We start from the raw sequence: 18,392 nt of genomic DNA on the forward strand, positions 1-18,392 counted from the left end.
CACTCACCTTAGAGGCTCACGTATGGGTAGGGGTGGAAACAGGCCAGGCCAGGCCAGGCTTTGCTCTTAACAGGTCTGGCCTGTCATACAGTTGATTGGCCTGAGCCTGGCCTACAACCTGTTACAGGCTCTTTATAAAGTACTAGGCCTGGCCTGTTATTCAGCCTGGCCTGGCCTGAAACCTGTTAAAAGGCCTGATAATTTTTTTTTACAAAAATAAAAATATTATTTAAAAAATTATTTTTTAATAAAAATTGTTATATATATTATGTCATATATTTAATATTTATAAAAAATTTTAAACTTCTAACATATTTAAAATATATAAAAATATTTATAATAAAATATAATAAATTTAAAATATCTCATAATTTTATTAATAATAAATAATTATTTATATATTTAATTATATTTTAACAGGCCCAGGCAGGCCTGACAGGCCTATAAGGCTAATTAGTAAACCTGGGCCTGGCCTATTAATGTATTAAGGCTTTTAAAAGAGTCTGGGCCTGTACCTATTTTCTAACAGGCCAGGCCAGGCCAGGCCAAACACAGGCCAGGCTACAAGCCCCTGGCAGGCTGCCTGGCCTTTTTTCACCCCTACGTATGGGCACAGATTATGTCCCATTACGTCTTCCGAAGCACTCATGAGTCCTCCTTCACCGCAGACATGGCCGTTTCACTATGGTGCATCCTCACAGACCAGCCTCTCAATCTGCCAAGACACATCCAGAATGCTATGGGACACGTGCAAATCGTGGGCAACCTTCCTTTCCCCGCCTTGGTCTCAGATCTTGTCTCAGCAGCCGGAGTCTCCTACAGAGCTGGGGACACCAAAGCCATAGTTCAACGGGATGATCAGTACGTCCCTAACGGGAGATACCTCAGGCCACCACTTGCCACTACCAGTCAGTCCACAAAAGATGCTGCAGACATTCCACCATCTACTAGTCAGCTGCTGTATCAAATACTAAAGAGGTTAGACCAACAAGACCAGAAAACAAAGCTCCGAGAGCGCTGCAATCACCGCCCATTCAAATACCTCAAAGAGCTACTCACAGGAAACCACAGACCTGACGAGAACCCAGGCACTCTGGACACCACTTCCTTTACAAGCACAGGGAGCCATGACGGTCCCGACTATAGAGATACTGCCACCAGCCCACCCTTGTTCCTGACAGATGGCACAGAAGACGGTGCAAAGCCTTAAGTGTGGGGAGGTCGGTCAGTACCTGACTTCCGGAGGTAATTCTTTTCCCCTAACACCAATTTCTTCTTCTTTAGTATAGGATAGATTGCATATTAGTAGGTTATTTGCATGCATGTTCTACCTGATTAAAAAGACAATAAGTTTCTTTTAAGACCATATATTTTTTGAAAATTTCACTAATTTAAATCAAACTATTTATGTTAATTTTGTTTGAAGTTGAAATTGGAACAGGATTTTTAAGCTAAAAAAACACACTGAAATTCCTACTAATGAATTACATAAATATCTCTATCCTATTTTATGTTTTATCTATCTTTTAACTATCAAAATCCCATAACCATTTGAATCTGCCCGACTGAGATTTACAAGATGACCATAGCTTGCTTCAAGCCAACAATCTCCGTGGGATCGACCCTTACTCACGTAAGGTATTACTCGGACAACCCAGTGCACTTGCTGGTCAGTTACGTGGAGTTATGAAGAAAGTATGTGAGATCACGATTTTGTGTACCATGTTTTTAGCGCCGTTGTCGGGGATTGTTCGAGTTTGGACAACTGACAGTTCATCTTGTTGCTCAGATTAGGTAATTTTCTTTTTTATTTATTTTGTTCTTCAGTTTTTTTAAGAATGAATTCTAGAGTTTCAGATGATGCTTTTATCATCACAGGAGCTTGTTGATTCCCATCAATTTGGCTGTTGTATGTAATGTCCTGTCGAAGCTTGGCTAGCCATGTCTAATCTTTTTAGACTGAAGTTTTAGACTAACATTGCATGATTCCTGGAATTCTTATTAAAAATTTTTGAGTTTCTTATTTTCTTTTTCGAAATAATTTGTGTTTTTTGTTTGAGTCTAGTGTCAAATTTTAAGTTTGGTGTCAATTGCATGTTTCTATTTTTCTTGCATTTTTCAAAAATATATGCATTGTGTTCTTCATTGATCTTCAAGTTGTTCTTGATGATTTCCTTTGTCTGATCTTTAAATTCTCTTGTTTTGTGTCTTTTGTTGTTTTTTATGCGTAGTCTCAAATTGTTAGTGTCTCTAGTATGAAAATTTCTAAGTTTGGTGTCTTGCATGTCTTTCTTTTCTTAAAAATGTTCAAAATTATGTTCTTGATGTTCATCATGATCTTCATAGTGATCTTGATGTTCATCTTGACATTCAAAGTGTTCTTGCATGCATTCCTTGTTTTGATCTTAGATTTTCAAGTTTAATTTCATTTTGTTGTTTTTCTCTCTCATCATTAGAAATTCAAAAAAATTCAAAATTATGTCTTTTCAAGTCAATAATATAGAGAATTAAAGATTCAGAACATACAGTAGAGGAATCACAGAGAAAAAGTTGTGCGTTCAAAACGCCCAGTGAAGAAGGATTTTTGGCATTTAAACGCCAGCCAGGGTACCTGGCTAGGTGTTTAACGCCCAAGAAGGTAGCCAAGTGGGCATTAAACGCCAGAATGGATACCATTCTGGGCGTTTAATGCTAGGATAACACCAGGGAGGTAATTTTGTTTTCAATTCAAATCTTTTTCAATTTTTCAAGTTTTAAAACTAATTTTTCAAAATCTTATCTTTTTCATATCCTCTCTTATCAATCATATCTTTTTCAAAATCAATTTTTTTTCATTTTTCTTTTAATATTTTCGAAAATCCTTGCTAATAATTAATGTTGTGATTCAAAAATTTTAAGTTTGTTACTTTCTTGTTAAGAAAGGTTCAATATTTGAATTTTAGAATCATATCCTTTAATTTCTTGTTAGTCAAGTCATCAATTTTAAAAATCAAATCTTTTTTTATTGTTTTTCAATCATATGTTTTCAATCATATCTTTTTAAATCATATCTTTTTCAAATCATATCTTTTTAAATTCTAAATTCAAAATCTCTTTCTAACTTCTTATCTTTTCAAAATTTATTACCTCTTATCTTTTTCAAAACCACCTAACTACTTCTCTCATCTCAAATTTTTGAAAACCACTAATAACTTTTTCAAAATTCTTTTTAATTAACTAATTATTTTAAACTCTGATCTTATTTTATTTAAAAATTTTCAAAAATATTCTCTCTCCCATCTCTTTCTATTTAATCACTAACACTTATCCTCCTTTAATAATTCGGACCCCCTCATTCTCTATAAGTTTGAATTCTTCTCTCTACCTCATTCTTCTATTCTTCTTTTCCTCTGACACATCAAGGAATCTCTATACTATGACATAGAGGATTCCATAGCTTCTTTGTTTCATTCTCTTTCGTATGAGCAGAAACAAGGACAAATGCATTCTTATTGAAGCTGATCCTGAACCTGAAAGGACCTTGAAGAGGAAGCTAAGAGCAGCTAAAGCATAACACTTTGAAGAGGACCTGTCAGAAAATTTTAAAAAGGAAGCAGACAAAACAGCCATGGCCGAACCTAACAAAAACAATGCAAGGAAGGTGCTTGGTGACTTTACTGCACCAACTCCTGACTTCTATGGGAGAAGAATCTCTATTCCTGCCATTGGAGCAAACAACTTTGAGCTTAGGCCTCAATTAGTTTCTTTGATGCAATAGAATTGCAAGTTTCATGGACTTCCATTGGAAGATCCTCATCAGTTTGTGGCTAAATTTTAGCAAATCTGTGACACCGTTAAGACCAATTGAGTTGATCTCGAGGTCTACAGACTTATGTTTTTCCCTTTTGCTGTAAGAGACAGAGCTAGTATATGGTTGAACTCACAACCTAGAGACAGCCTGAACTCTTGGAAAAAGCTGGTCAATGCCTTCTTGGCTAAATTCTTTCCACCTCAAAAGATGAGTAACTTTAGAGTGAAAGTTTAAACCTTCAAATAGAAGGAAGCTGAATCCCTCTATGAAGCTTGGGAAAGATACAAGTAATTGATCAGAAGCTGTCCTTCTAACATGCTTTCAGAATGGAGCATCATAATTATCTTCTATAATGGTCTGTCTGAGTTATCCAAGATGTCATTGGACCATTCTGTAGGTGGATCTATTCATCTGAAGAAAACGCCTGCAGAAGCCCAGAAACTCATTGAAATGGTTACAAATAACTAGTTCATGTATATTTCTGAAAGAAATCCTGTGAACAATGGGACAACTCAAAAGAAAGGAGTTCTTGAGATTGATACTCTGAATGCCATATTGGCTCAGAACAAATTATTGACTCAGCTAGTCAATATGATTTCTCTAAATCTGACTAGATTGCAAGCTGCATCTAGCAGTAATAAAGAAGCATCTTTTGAAGAAGAATCTTATGGTCCTGAGAACCCTGCAATAGAAGAGGTGAGTTACATGGGAGAACGCTATGGAAACACCTATAATCCTTCATGGAGAAATCATCCAAATCTCTCATGGAAGGACCAACAGAAGCCTCAACAAGGCTTCAACAATAATAATGGTGGAAGAAATAGGTTTAGCAATAGCAAGCCTTTTCCATCATCTTCTCAGCAACAAATAGAGAACTCTGAGCAGAGTTGTTCTGGCTTAGCAACCATAGTCTCTGATCTATCTAAGACCACACTAAGTTTCATGAATGAAACAAGATCCTCCATTAGTAATTTAGAGGCACAAGTGGGTTAGATGAGTAAAAAGGTTACTGAAACTCCTCCTAGCACTCTCCCAAGCAATACAGAAGAAAATCCCAAGAGAGAGTGCAAGGCCATAACCCTGACCAACATGGCCGAACATGGAGAGAGTAAGGAGGACGTGATTTCCTGTGAGAAAAACCTCATGTGATGTCCTCCGAATGAAAAGGAGTTCCCATTTGAGGAACCAAGGGAATCTGAGGCTCATACAGAGACCATAGAGATTCTATTAAACCTACTTCTGCCATTCATGAGCTCTGATGAGTATTCTTCCTCTGAAGAGGATGAAGATATTACTGAAGAGAAAGTTACTAAGTACCTTGGAGCAATCATGAAGCTGAATGCCAAGTTATTTGGTAATAAGACTTGGGAGGATGAACCCCCCTTGCTCACCAATGAACTGAATGACTTGATTAGGCAGAAATTACCTTAGAAGAAACCGGATCCCGAAAAATTCTTAATACCATGTACCATAGGCACCATGACCTTTGAGAAGGCTCTTTGTGACCTGGGGTCGGGCATAAACCTCATGCCACTCTATGTAATAGAGAAACTGGGAATCTTTGAGGTACAAGCTACAAGAATCTCACTAGAGATGGCAGACAAATCCATGAAACAGGCTTATGGACTTGTAGAGGATGTTTTAGTGAAGGTTGAGGGCCTCTACATCCCTGCTGACTTCATAATCCTAGACACTGGAAGGAACAAGGATGAATCCATCATGTAACAACCGCGATTTTCGAGTACGCAAGATAATTTCTGAAAGTACGGAAAACTCCGGAGGATTAGTAAGGGGAGAACCTCTGATATATCATCAAGTATATCAATCCTCATTGTCATTATGTCATCTTTAAGCTAGAACCTTTTTGAGGCAAGCTCGATAACGCAGTGATGAAGAACCTAGTCTTTAAACCATATCGGTTAGGAGTTTTGATTCGTTTTTTCGTAAATAGTCTCAATTTGATGAGTCGGACTCGATTCACGAGTGAAGAGAGATAATAGGATAATATCATTATTATATGAGTATTAGAAGCTTATTGAATGATATTATAAGGTTACTTGGTCAGTTTTAGTTAAAAACAGAAAATCGGTTTAACCGGGTTCACAGTTTATTGATGCAGCTTAGTACTAGCACTCTCTGATGACTTTAGCAATGCTAAGGCCTCATCATACATGTTCTATTCTCATAATAAATAAGTTACTAGTGTTATTTATGCTAGTAGCTCAGAAAAGATTTTTTAGAGATATTTTTACAACTGTTCCGATACATCTAGTTTTAGTAGTTATACACCTGAGATATTTTAATATTATTTTAATATACCATCAAGCCAACCAATCAAAACTCACCCTACAACCCCAAGACACTCCAAGGCTGGTCATTTACTCCCTTTGGCAGAAAATAACAAGAGAGAAAAGAGAGAAACTTTCATGAACACTTAATCTTCAAAACTTGATTTCTTCTGAACTGAAACTCAAATAAAAATTCTGATTTCACCAAAATGATACTCTCTTCTTCCTCTACATAACCATATAACATATCAAGGCTGGAAATAAGGTGAGATGGCTATTCCTTTCAATTTGGTTTTCAAGGAAAACCATGCAAAACATGTGTTTTCTTGATGTTCTTCCTTAGGAATCATGCTTAAATTGACTTGAGGGCCAAGAAACATTAATTTTCAGCAACTCTAAGGTGAGAAATCCCTTTCTAACATGCTGAGTGAGATTTGGTCAGTTGAGAGTTTGTGGATTTAAAGTTGTTCTTCATGTGATTTAGGAGGAAAAAGTGCTTAAGGACCACCTGAAAGTCTAACCAAATTAGGAGCATCAAAACCAGGTAGGGTTTGATGAATTTAATCTTTATTAATTGTGTTTTAGTTGTGTGATTATGATATGTGGTTTGGCTGTACTTGAAATTAATGATTTATATGAGTGATTATTGTTGAAAATTTGATGAAAATTTGATGAAATTTGATGAAATTCAAGCTATGAATTTGTGTTCTTGAGTGCAGCTGGAAAAACGAACCCTAGGACTTAAATTGGTGTTGAATTTGTGTTGAAATCAAGTAGGAAATATGGGGCTTTAGTGGCTGCAATTTTATTTTGAATTATGGTAAAAATTGGTTGTTGAAAAGACTGAAAAATGGGTAAAAACAGAGAAAGAATCTGAAGAATTAACGAAGAACACGAAGAAAACTTTGAGTGTGGTGAAGAACATTGAAGAACACCTTTTAGATCTTAGAAAGGGCACGGTTGTAATTATTTTGGTGTTTGAGGGGTTATTTGGTAATTTCTGAAAGTTAGGGTGGTTAAAGTAGAAATATTAAAAGTTACCAGGATAAAAAGTTAATTTTAAAGGTTAAAAGGTAAAGGCAAGGTAATTTTTGAAAATTTAATGTTAAAATAATAAATAATAACAAAATATTAAATAATAATATTTAATTAAAAATAATATTTTAATAAAAATAATAAAATAATGCGAAAAAGGCAGTTTTCTGTAAAAGCTTTAGAAAGACAACTTTAAGTGTAGAATCTCATATTTACCTTTATAACACACTTAGGGAGTGGTAATAACATGTTAGTGAGGCAGAGATAAAGAAAAGATAAAAAGTTAAAGAAAAGATAAAAACCAAAGAAAATTCTGTAAAGTTTTAATGATAGAAAAACAGACAGAGATTAGTAAACGAATCAGGGCAACATAGTTAGTTATTGAGTTGCGCCTAAGGTTAGGTAATATATGAAAAGTTAAACTGTTTCAGTATAGACTTAATGAACCTATATTTGGGACAGGCTAACTATTCATACCGAAATTTACATAAGCTTTAAATACACACGTTAAGAAGAGAAAAGAGTAACCAGAGTAAAGTAAAGAGACTAAGAGATATTTGTTTATTTGTTGCTTAAGGCAACCCAAGAGATGTGTTTATTCATTTGTTGCGTTACGGCAATTCCAGATATACTTGTATGATCATCTGCTGCATTGAGGCAGTCAGATAGATGGGGGTGCGACCACTGAGAACGCTTTTCTGCGATACATATCCATATTTTATTTCTGTAAGGCAGAGAGCTTATTTCCTACTACAGAAGTACCGTGACCACCTGTTCCATTTCTGTAGTGGCAGAGGGGTTATTTCCTGTATACAGAAGGTGTGTCGGCATACATCCCTGCAGTGGCAGATATGTTATTTCCTGCATGCAGTGGACCTTGTGGTGGCAGAGGGGTTATTTCCTGTACACAGGGGTATAGCCAACTGGAAAGCCATACCTGTTTCAGCTGCTTCGGGTTACGTCGGGAGCGGGTAGAAACCGACAGATGAACTCATTACCTGTGCTAGGATAGACATGAATCATACTTGGTTGTGCATTTTCTCTATTATGATTGTTGCATGAATGTATGCTTTCTTTGTTTATTCTATTCTCTGTGTCTGTGTTTGTGTTTTTTTCTTGTATTCTTCTGTTTGTGTTTTGCTATCTGTTTTCTTTATCTTCTCTATTTATGTGTCTTCTGTTTACTACTTCTCTATATTCTATTATTCGTCTACCAAACAACACAGAGTTAATGAACTTAACTAATAACCCCGACCCTACTAAGAACTCCCCAGTTCTTACCCCTTCTCTCTCCCTTCCCCCTCCAGATGGAAGCATGAGTACCCTTCCGTAGTTTGTTGATGACCATTTGTAAAGAGGATTCTGCTCTAGGTAGTTTTCTGAGTCTAGGGAGAATCCCGTTCTCTGTTCATATGTATATACGGTGAGACCAGCCAACGTCTGCATCCCGTTTAAACGCGAACTTTAACCTAAATCTTGTGTACGAGACTCTTGTTATGTGGCTACTTGATGAGGTACTAGAGTGACATCATATGGCAATGACTAATCGTGCAGAGGAGTGATAGACGACCTTCCACCTTTTGATGACTTTCCACCTGACTTGAGTTTTGAAGACTTAGAACGTACTTTCCCTCGCTTCAGTAGTTTGGAGGGACTAAGTGAGTATTGAGTCTAGGCTAGCCTAGGTGCCAGCTTAGGGACTTTTTGAACAGGTCAGGGCCTGAGATGTTGTATGTATATATATGTATATAGATATTATTTAGCTATACCTAGGGGTGTTCTAGCTAAAGATCTTTACTCTAATAAAGGTTAGATCACAAAATGTTATCAACTGCTTGAGATGTATTTATGTGTGGTTGTTCATAACTATTTTATCTATTATTATTTGTGAATTTCTTATGAATGACTCTATTTATTAATCCAAACATTTTTTTAGAAAAAGTACCTTGCAAACTAATTACTCTTTTAACAATGAATCAGGCTCATATAATAAATAATATATAATAATTAGGATGACAAATTGGTTGCGCTCAGTTTCCGGTATGACCTAGGTGTATTGAAAATTAGGTCGTTATACATCATTCTTGGTAGACCTTTCCTAGCCACAGTAAAAGCTGTGATTGATGTTGACAGAGGAGAGTTGGTCCTTCAAGTGAATGAGGACTATCTTATGTTTAAGGCTCAAGGATCTTCTTCTGTACACATGGAGAAGAAGCATGAAAAGCTTCTCTCACTACAGAGTCAAAAAGAGGCCCCACATTCAAACTCTAAGTTAGGTGTTGAGAGGCCATCATCATGCTCTAAGTATCTATGAGGCTCCATGAAATCTCACTGTCAAGCTATTGACATTAAAAAAGCGCTTGTTGGGAGGCAACCCAATTTTTACTTATCTATGTTGAATTTCCATTTTCCATTGTTATTTTATGTTTTCTTTAGGATGATGATCATGTAGAGTCACAAAAACAAATTAAAGCAGAAATCAAAAACAGCATTAAAAATAGCACACCCTGGAGGATGAGCTTACTCGCATTTCAACGCCAGAAAGCGGCACCAGACTGGCGTTTAACGCCAGAAAAGGGCACCAAGCTGGTGTTAAACGCCAGAAAGGGAAGAAAAGCTGGCGTTAAACGCCAAAAATGGGCAGCAACCTAGCGTTTAACGCCAGGATTGGCACTCAAAGGGGCGTTTACACGCCAAAACGGTGCAGGAATGAGAAATCCTTGACACCTCAGGATCTGTGGACCCCACAAGATCCCCACCTACCTCACTCTCTCTCTCCTTGGCATTGTTTTTAGGTAGTTTTTAGTATGATTTAGTTAGTTTTTAGTCTATAATTATTAGTTTTTTTTTGCAAAAATCATATTTCTGGACTTTACTATGAGTTTGTGTGTTTTTCTATGATTTTAGGTATTTTTTGGCAGAAATTGAGGGACCTGAGCAAAAATCTGATTCAGAGGCTGAAAAAGGACTGCAGAAGCTATTGGATTCTGACCTCCCTACACTCGAAATGGATTTTCTGGAGCTATAGAAGCCCAATTGGTGCGCTCTTAATTGCGTTGGAAAGTAAACATCTTGGGCTTTCTAGCAATATATAATCGTCCATACTTTGGCCAAGTTTTGATAATGCAAAATTGCGTTTTAACGCCCAACTTTCTACCCTTTTCTGGCGTTAAATGCCAGAACTGGCATAAAAGCTGGAGTTAAACGCCCAAATTGGCACCAGAGCTGGCGTTTAACTCCAAGAGAAGCCTATGCACGTGAAAGCTTCAATGCTCAGCCCAAGCACACACCAAGTGGGCCCCGAAAGGGGATTTCTGCATCATTTACTTCTCTATGTAAACCCTAGGTTACTAGTCATTATAAATAGGATCTTTTACTATTGTATTTTCATCAGGAGATCTTCAGGTCATTTTTGAGACTATCTTTGTATCACTTTTGATCTCTTGATCTCATAGATTAAGGTGTGGAGCTCTGCTATTCCTCAAGAATTAATGCAATTACTACTATTTTCTATTCAATTCAAGCTTATTCTTGTTCTAAGATATTCATTCGCACTTCAACATGATGAATGTGATGATCAAGTGACACTCATCACCATTCTCACTTATGAGCGCGTGCCAGACAACCACTTCCGTCCTACCTGAAAACAAGCTTGAATGCATATCTCTTGGCCTCCTGGTCCATGATGCATGGTTGCCTCTCCTGACAATAGAGCCTTCCATTCCATGAGATCAGAGTCTTCGTGGTATAAGCTAGAATCAATTGCAGTATTCTTGAGATCCAGAAAGTCTAAACCTTGTCTATGGTATTCCGAGTAGTATATGGGATGGGATGATTGTGACGAGCTTCAAACTCGCGAGTGTTGGGTGCAGTGACAGTGCGCAAAAGGATCATTGGATCTTATTCCAACACAAGTGAGAACTGACAGATGATTAGCCCTACGAAACCCGTAGCCGAACCATTTTCATTGAGAGGACCGACAGTAGCCATTGACAACGATGATCCCCCAATATACAGCTTGCCATGGAAAGGAGTACGCATGACTGGATGAAGGCAGTAGGAAAGCAGGGATTCAAAAGGAACAAAGCATCTCCATACGCTTATCTAAAATTCCTACCAATGAATTACATAAGTATCTCTATCCTATTTTATGTTTTATCTATCTTTTAATGATCAAAATCCCAAAACCATTTGAATCTGTCCGACTGAGATTTACAAGATGACCATAGCTTTCTTCAAGCTGACAATCTCCATGGTATTAACTCTTACTCATGTAAGGTATTACATGGACGACCCAGTGCACTTGCTAGTCAGCTACGCGGAGTTTCGAAGAAATTGTGTGAGATCACGATTTTGAGTACCAAGTTTTTGAGTAAGAAGGTGATGCGTGGAAAACAATCCAACATAAAACTCACCGGCAAGTGTACGGGTCGCATCAAGTAATAATAACTCACATGAGTGAGGTCGATCCCATAGGGATTGAAGGATTGAGCAATTTTAGTTTAGTGGTTGATTTAGTCAAGCAAACAAAGATTGATTTGAGTGATTTTGTATCCGCCAGTAAGTAAATAGCAGGAAATGTAAAGGGAGAGGGATGAATTGCAGAAATTAAAGAGAATTGAAAGTAAAGGTAATGAATCTTAAAGAACAAGAAATTAAATGACTGAAACTTAAAGTGTAAGAAATGTAAATTGCAATGACTTAAAGTGCAAGAAATATAAATTGCTTGAAAGGAAAAGGGATTTGAGGACTGGGAATTTAGAATTTAAGCAAGGAAAATTAAATTGCAGTAATTAACAAAGCAAAAGATGAACCGAAATTAACTAGAACTCAAACAGAAAGCGAAAATGTGATTGCAGCAGAGGTTCAGCAGAAGAACCAAAAAGAAAATTAGATTTCAGGACTCCAGAGACTAGATAGCAGAGTCTAGATCTCAATTGCCTTCCTAGACCCAAGTTCACAAAACAAGTAAAGAGAAATTGAAGATTGAAGCAGTAAAGGAAATGAAATTTAACTTAATTATGTAGTAGAAAAATCAAAGAGATCTTAAATGGAGATTGAGACAGAAGTTCCTCAATTCTTCACACTCAAGACTCAAACGAAACCCAATAAAGAAAACAAAATGATCAGAGGAAAAAGAAGGGAATTCTCTCCTCCAATTCTCAAGCTTTTGCAGAAAATAGAAAAATAGAAAGTGAGCTCTCAAGTTGACTAAGAATGAAAATTAAAATGAAAGTAAGCTCTCCCTTCTAATTCTAATTAACACCTATTTATACACTTTCTATTTTCGATCTAAGAATTTTGAGTGGGCTTTTTGATTTGGTGAAGAAATGAACTAAGTTGGATTTTTGAGTGAAATTCAACCCATCTTGCTCCCAGGAGGTTGCTCTGCTCTTGTGGAGAGTAGAGCAGGGAAGCCTTGCATGGGGATCCAATTAGCGTGCCAAGTTTGGGAGAGGCATCAGGATGCTTCCCTGCCCTTGTGGAGAGCAGGGCAGTGGTGTCATGGTGCGTTCCTTGCCTCCCTGCCCGTGTCAAAGTGCTGCGCGCGCCCAAGCTTTTGGCCGTGTCAATCGTGCCTCATTTGCGTGCCAAGGAATGCTACTCTGCCCTCCTTGTGGGCAGCGCTTTCCTTGTTCTTGGCTGAGGTCCCAAGTTCGAAACTTGGTGGGGGAAGCAAGCTGCCTTTTTCCTTGGCACCAAAATAGTGCCTAGTGCTTGGCTTCCTAGAGGTATTGTGTTCGATCCTTGGAGGTACCCTTTTAGCTAAGTGTGGCTCATTTTCCTTTGTGAGTGGCGCTACTTCCTTCCCTTCATGTGCTTGGGTTCGAAACCCATGGGTGGCACTTGGAGTTGATTTTTTCTTGAATTTTTCCATGAGGAGCCCGAAATTGCTCTTGAGGAAGGCAGGGCAGAATTTTTCCTTTCCTTGTTTCTTAGCCTAGAATTGTGTTCCGCTCTTAAGGAGGGTAGGGCAGTGAAGCCTTGAATGCTTGGTTCATTGTTGTGCTCCCTTGGAGAGCAGTGTGCTCTTGTGGAGAGCAGTGTAGCTTCCTTCCTTCCATGCGCCACACTTCGTCTTCTTTTGCCACACTATTTTCTTCATTTGGCCACACTTCTTAAGCCACGCTTCCTTCTTTTCTTCTTTTCTTCACCTACAATTAATCAAAACAACCAATCAAAGTATCACTAAATTCACAAGGTTTATAAATCAATTAAAAATCAATTAAATTTAGCTTAAACCTCATGAATTAGTATCAATTAATGGGTGGTTATTTGATTCAAATAAAACATGCAATTCCACTCTAAATTGCTTACTTATAGTGTAAGAAAGTGCATAAAAACTAGTAAAACAAGTGAAATTAGCTTGAAAAATAGGCATATGATGACTTGTCATCACAACACCAAACATAAATCTTGCTTGTCCCCAAGCAAGCACTAAACATAAGAGAAGATAGAATGAAATATAGAAGTATGCATATCCTTATTAAGCATATCGTTGAACTTGGTTTATGGGGTTTTATGCAGACCAATAGTAGTTCATTTATTACTTGCTGTCAAAACAAACAATGTCTCCTAAAGAGTTCACCAAGGTTGTTGCTACAATACCTTACTTTTTGTTTATTTCCCTTGTTAGCTTTTTCTTCTTTCTTTTGCATTAGAGAGCTTATTATTTATTGAAGGCTTGGTGGCAAATGTTGCAGTGGCCTTTGGCTTAATTTCACTCAACATTTCTTCACCACAGACACATGGCTCACCTTTTTCTTCCTAGGACCATTGATGCCCAACATCTCTTTGGATAACTAAATGCTTTGTAACTAGGTTGCTCTTTATTATGAACTTTCAATTGGCCATCCCAAATCAGTTGATCTAAGTGGCCAGGTTTTGAAATACCCTTAGAATTTACTTGTCCAAGCATATCCTAGTACAAGAACACCATAGGCATGTGTCCTAGGGTCCAAGCTATTGGTGCCCAGCCTTATTCTTTGTTTTTCTTGCCACATTGGCTTTTTCTTCTTCCTTTTCTTACTGTTTTATTTTATTCTCAAGGGATTTTTATTAATTGAAGGATCATAGCAGCAAACTAGCTTAAGCTTCAAGTAACATGTCATTATGCAGCAATTATTCTATGAGCTAACAATTGAAACAAACACAGCTTCCATTCTAACTTATGCAACATTGGATATTTACTTTCTAATTCAAACATTTCTCTTTTATTCAAGCATATGGGAAACAAAACAGAATTCAAAACTAAGTGATGAATGACAAGCATTATGCAGATAAGCATTCTTAACAAACAATTCCACTTGCAACCAGATAAACACTTTAGCAAGATATATAAGGGTTCCCAGATTCAAAATAATTCATAGTAGCAAGAATTAAGTTTAGATACAACCTTTGAAGTTGCAGCCCTTTGATTCTTCCTTCTGTTGTGTTCTCTTTGAGTTAACATGCACAATATCTTCAATGGTTGACTAATGTCCTGCATAATTCTCAAAGGTTGCTTGCTTCTCAAGCCTTTGTGCAATTGGTTAGTCTAAAAATGATTATGACTTTTTGAACTTACTTTGGTGTGTGAACCCCAAACTTAGTTCCTTGCCACTATTTTTCATGCATCAACTTAACCATATGTGAAACCTTGTGTACTTGCTAAAGGTTATGGAATTAAAACTAGAAAGCAGTTAAGTAGTTGAATAATCTGTCTGATTGCTTGGAGCTAGTATTGTGCAGAAAGTGAGAATGTGCTTTTAAATGAGATTTTGGTGGAACACCAAACTTAGAATCCTTTATTCTCCCTTAAATTGTTTTGGTGTGCAACACCAAACTTAGCTTCTTGCAATGCATACTAATCATTCAACATTTTTATTGAAAAAGCTATGAAAAGAAAACTACCTCAGGTTGGGTTGCCTCCCAACAAGCACTTCTTTATTGTCACTAGCTTGACATCCTTCATTCTGTTGATCATGGAAATTGAAGATCACAGTGCCTTAGCTTGTCTTTCTTTACCGTGAACTTCCTTCCGGTTTTCTCTTTGATGACCTCTATGAGTTCCCGTGGAAGGATCTTAGTCACAATATAGTGATCAGACAGCTGTGGGGACACTTTCATGGTTTGAATGTTTAGCAGTACTTTATCCCCTAGTGAAAATTTCTCAGTAGGGATTTTCTGATCTTCTTTAATTCTATCCTATGTCTCTCCTTATAAGACTTCCTTGTTGTGTTTTTCTTGGCTGGTACTTTCTTTGTCCAAGTTTTCTTACTTTCCTCTTTGATCTTTCTCCATTCTTCCCTTTTTGCAGCATTTTCGTTGTTATTTGGTTTGTCCTCAGTGATGTTGAGAGGGATTTCCTCTTTCTTGGTTGTTTTTGAAAAATGCTGAGCCAATAATAGTATGTGTTCTTCAAGCTTCTTATGTGCATCCATATGGTTTTTGGTCTCATGGCCTTGAACTTGCATGAGTTTCTCTATCATCATTTCCAGGTCCGAGATTCTTTAAAAAAGTTGTAAATGTATAAGATGAACTAGTTGATGTGGGAAACCATGTGAAGGAATTGCATAGGTATTGCGTGGATAAGATGTGGGTGCTGTAGAGGTGTTCTGGTGATTTTGTGAGTTGTTATGAGGCTGGAAGTGCATGTTTTATGAGTATTGGTTTTGATTGGCATTATTGGATGAGTGACGTTGGTTGTTTGTGGTCATGGATTTGTCCTGGTTGAAACCTCTTTGTTCTTGATGTTGATACTCCACCATTCTCAGATAAGAATGGGGCCTCCATGGTGGAAATTGTGCATTCACTGCAGCAGAACACATGCAATCTTCTTTTCTAGCTCTCAGTTCCATGTGTTGCTGGGTTTGATGGTGCATTTGTTTGTTCAGGTTCATGAATGCATTCACTCCTTCAAGATTCATCACTTCTTTTTCTGAAATTACATTCTGTGGTTTCTCAAATGAGTGTTGGTTGTTGACTCCTTTGTCATTGAAATTTGCAGTTCCTTGGGCAGTTGTTGTCGCTTTGAGCAGGCCATCTGAGAAGTAGTCAACTACTTTTCTTGTTTCTGGGGTTAATCCTTCATAGAAAGCTTGGAAACCCACTTTGTCATTTGCTTTCTTGTATCTTTCCCATGCCTTGAAGAGTGGTTCTTCTTCTCCTTGTGTGAATGGATGTACCCCCTTTTTCAACCTGATGATCTGTTGGGATGAGGAGAATTTGGCCAGAAATTTGGTAACCAAATCATCCCAACTAGTGATACTTCCTTGGGGAAAGGTTTCAAGCCATTGTGCAGCTTCACCCCTTAGTGAGAAGGGGAATAACAAGATCTTATAGGTGTCATGATCTATACCATCGGGTTTGACAGCACCACAAGTCCTCAGAAAAGTGGATATGTGCTGTTTAGGATCCTCCAATTGATTTCCGCCATAGGAACAATTGTTCTTGATTAGTGTAATGAGTGGTGGCTTCATGTCATGATATTCTTCTTCCGCAGAGACTTCTTCTCCAATAATAGTCTTCCCTCTGACTTTTCTTCTCAACCTTCTGATAGTTTGTTCGTCTTGACCTTCAGAATTTGGAACTTCTCTTTTTTCCTGTGACATGCAAACCAATACAAGGAACACACAATGGTACTCTCTTTTTTTTTTTGAAAATTGAGTGTAGTTAGTTGAGACAAAATTTCAAACAGTTAGTATGTTGATAGAGGCAAATCTTCAAATAGTTAGTATGTTAGTTGAGAACAAAAGAAAAAAAACGCTTAATCTAGATCTCCACTTCACTTAATCATTGTCAATCTATTTCAATCCCCGGCAACGGTGCCAAAAACTTGATGTGTGGAAAACGATCTAACACAAAACTCACCGGCAAGTGTACCAGGTCGCATCAAGTAATAATAACTCACATGAGTGAGGTCGATCCCACAGGGATTGAAGGATTGAGCAATTTTAGTTTAGTCGTTGATTTAGTCAAGCAAACAAAGATTGATTTGAGTGATTTTGTATCCGACAGTAAGTAAATAGCAGGAAATGTAAAGGGAGAGGGATGAATTGCAGAAATTAAAGAGAATTGAAAGTAAAAGTACTGAATCTTAAAGAACAAGAAATTAAATGACTGAAACTTAAAGTGCAAGAAATGTAAATTGCAATGACTTAAAGTGCAAGAAATATAAATTGCTTGAAAAGAAAAGGGATTTGAGGACTGGGAATTCAGAATTTAAGCAAGGAAAATTAAATTGCAGCAATTAACAAAGCAAGAGATGAACTGAAATTAACTAGAACTCAAACAGAAAGCGAAAATATAATTGCAGCAGTGGTTCAGTAGAAGAACCAAAAAGAAAATTAGATCTCAGGACTCCAAAGACTAGATAGCAGAGTCTAGATCTCAATTGCCTTCCTAGATCCAAGTTCACAAAACAAGTAAAGAGAAATTGAAGATTGAAGTAGTAAAGGAAATGAAATTTAACTCAATTATGCAGTAGGAAAATCAAAGAGATCTTAAATGGAGATTGAGACAGAAGTTCCTCAATTCTTCACACTCAAGACTCAAACAAAACCCAGTAAAGAAAACAAAAAGATCAGAGGAAGAAGAAGGGAATTCTCTCCTCTAATTCTTAAGCTTTTGCAGAAAACAGAAAAATGGAAAGTGAGCTCTCAAGTTGACTAAGGATGAAAATTAAAATGAAAGTAAGCTCTCCCTTCTAATTCTAACTAACACCTATTTATACACTTTCTATTTTGGATCTAAGAATTTTGAGTGGGCTTTTTGATTTGGTGAAGAAATGAATTAAGTTGAATTTTCGAGTGAAATTCAGCCCATCTTGCTCCCAGGAGGTTGCTCTGCTCTTGTGGAGAGCAGAGCAGGGAAGCCTTGCATGGGGGATCCAATTAGCATGTCAAGTATGGGAGAGGCATCAGGGTACTGCCCTGCCCTTGTGGAGAGCAGGGCAGTGGTGTCATGGTGCGTGCCTTGGCTCCCTGCCTGTGTCAAAGTGCTGCGTGCGCCCAAGCTCCTGGTCGTGTCAATCGTGCCTCATTTGCGTGCCAAGGAATGCTGCTCTGCCCTCCTTGTCGGCAGTGCTTTCCTTGTTCTTGGGTGAGGTCCCAAGTTCGAAACTTGGTGGGGGAAGCAAGCTGCCTTTTTCCTTGGTTTCCTTGGCACCAAAATAGCGCCTAGTGCTTGGCTTCCTAAAGGTCTTGTGTTCGATCCTTGGAGGTACCCTTTTAGCTAAGTGTGGCTCATTTTCCTTTGTGAGTGGCGCTACTTCCTTCCCTTCATGTGCTTGGGTTCGA

At 37.6% G+C, this 18,392-nt stretch overlaps 1 non-coding gene across 1 annotated transcript; it reads right to left on the minus strand.

Annotated features, from left to right (window-relative positions):
* Positions 1-4,003: 4,003 nt before the first annotated feature.
* On the minus strand, positions 4,004-4,110 carry LOC112700216 (small nucleolar RNA R71). Its single transcript, XR_003153130.1, has one exon. It is a non-coding gene; the product is annotated as a small nucleolar RNA R71 (small nucleolar RNA).
* Positions 4,111-18,392: the final 14,282 nt, after the last annotated feature.

Source organism: Arachis hypogaea, chromosome 6 (assembly GCF_003086295.3).
Source record: "Arachis hypogaea cultivar Tifrunner chromosome 6, arahy.Tifrunner.gnm2.J5K5, whole genome shotgun sequence".
In the NCBI taxonomy this organism is placed as follows: domain Eukaryota; kingdom Viridiplantae; phylum Streptophyta; class Magnoliopsida; order Fabales; family Fabaceae; genus Arachis; species Arachis hypogaea.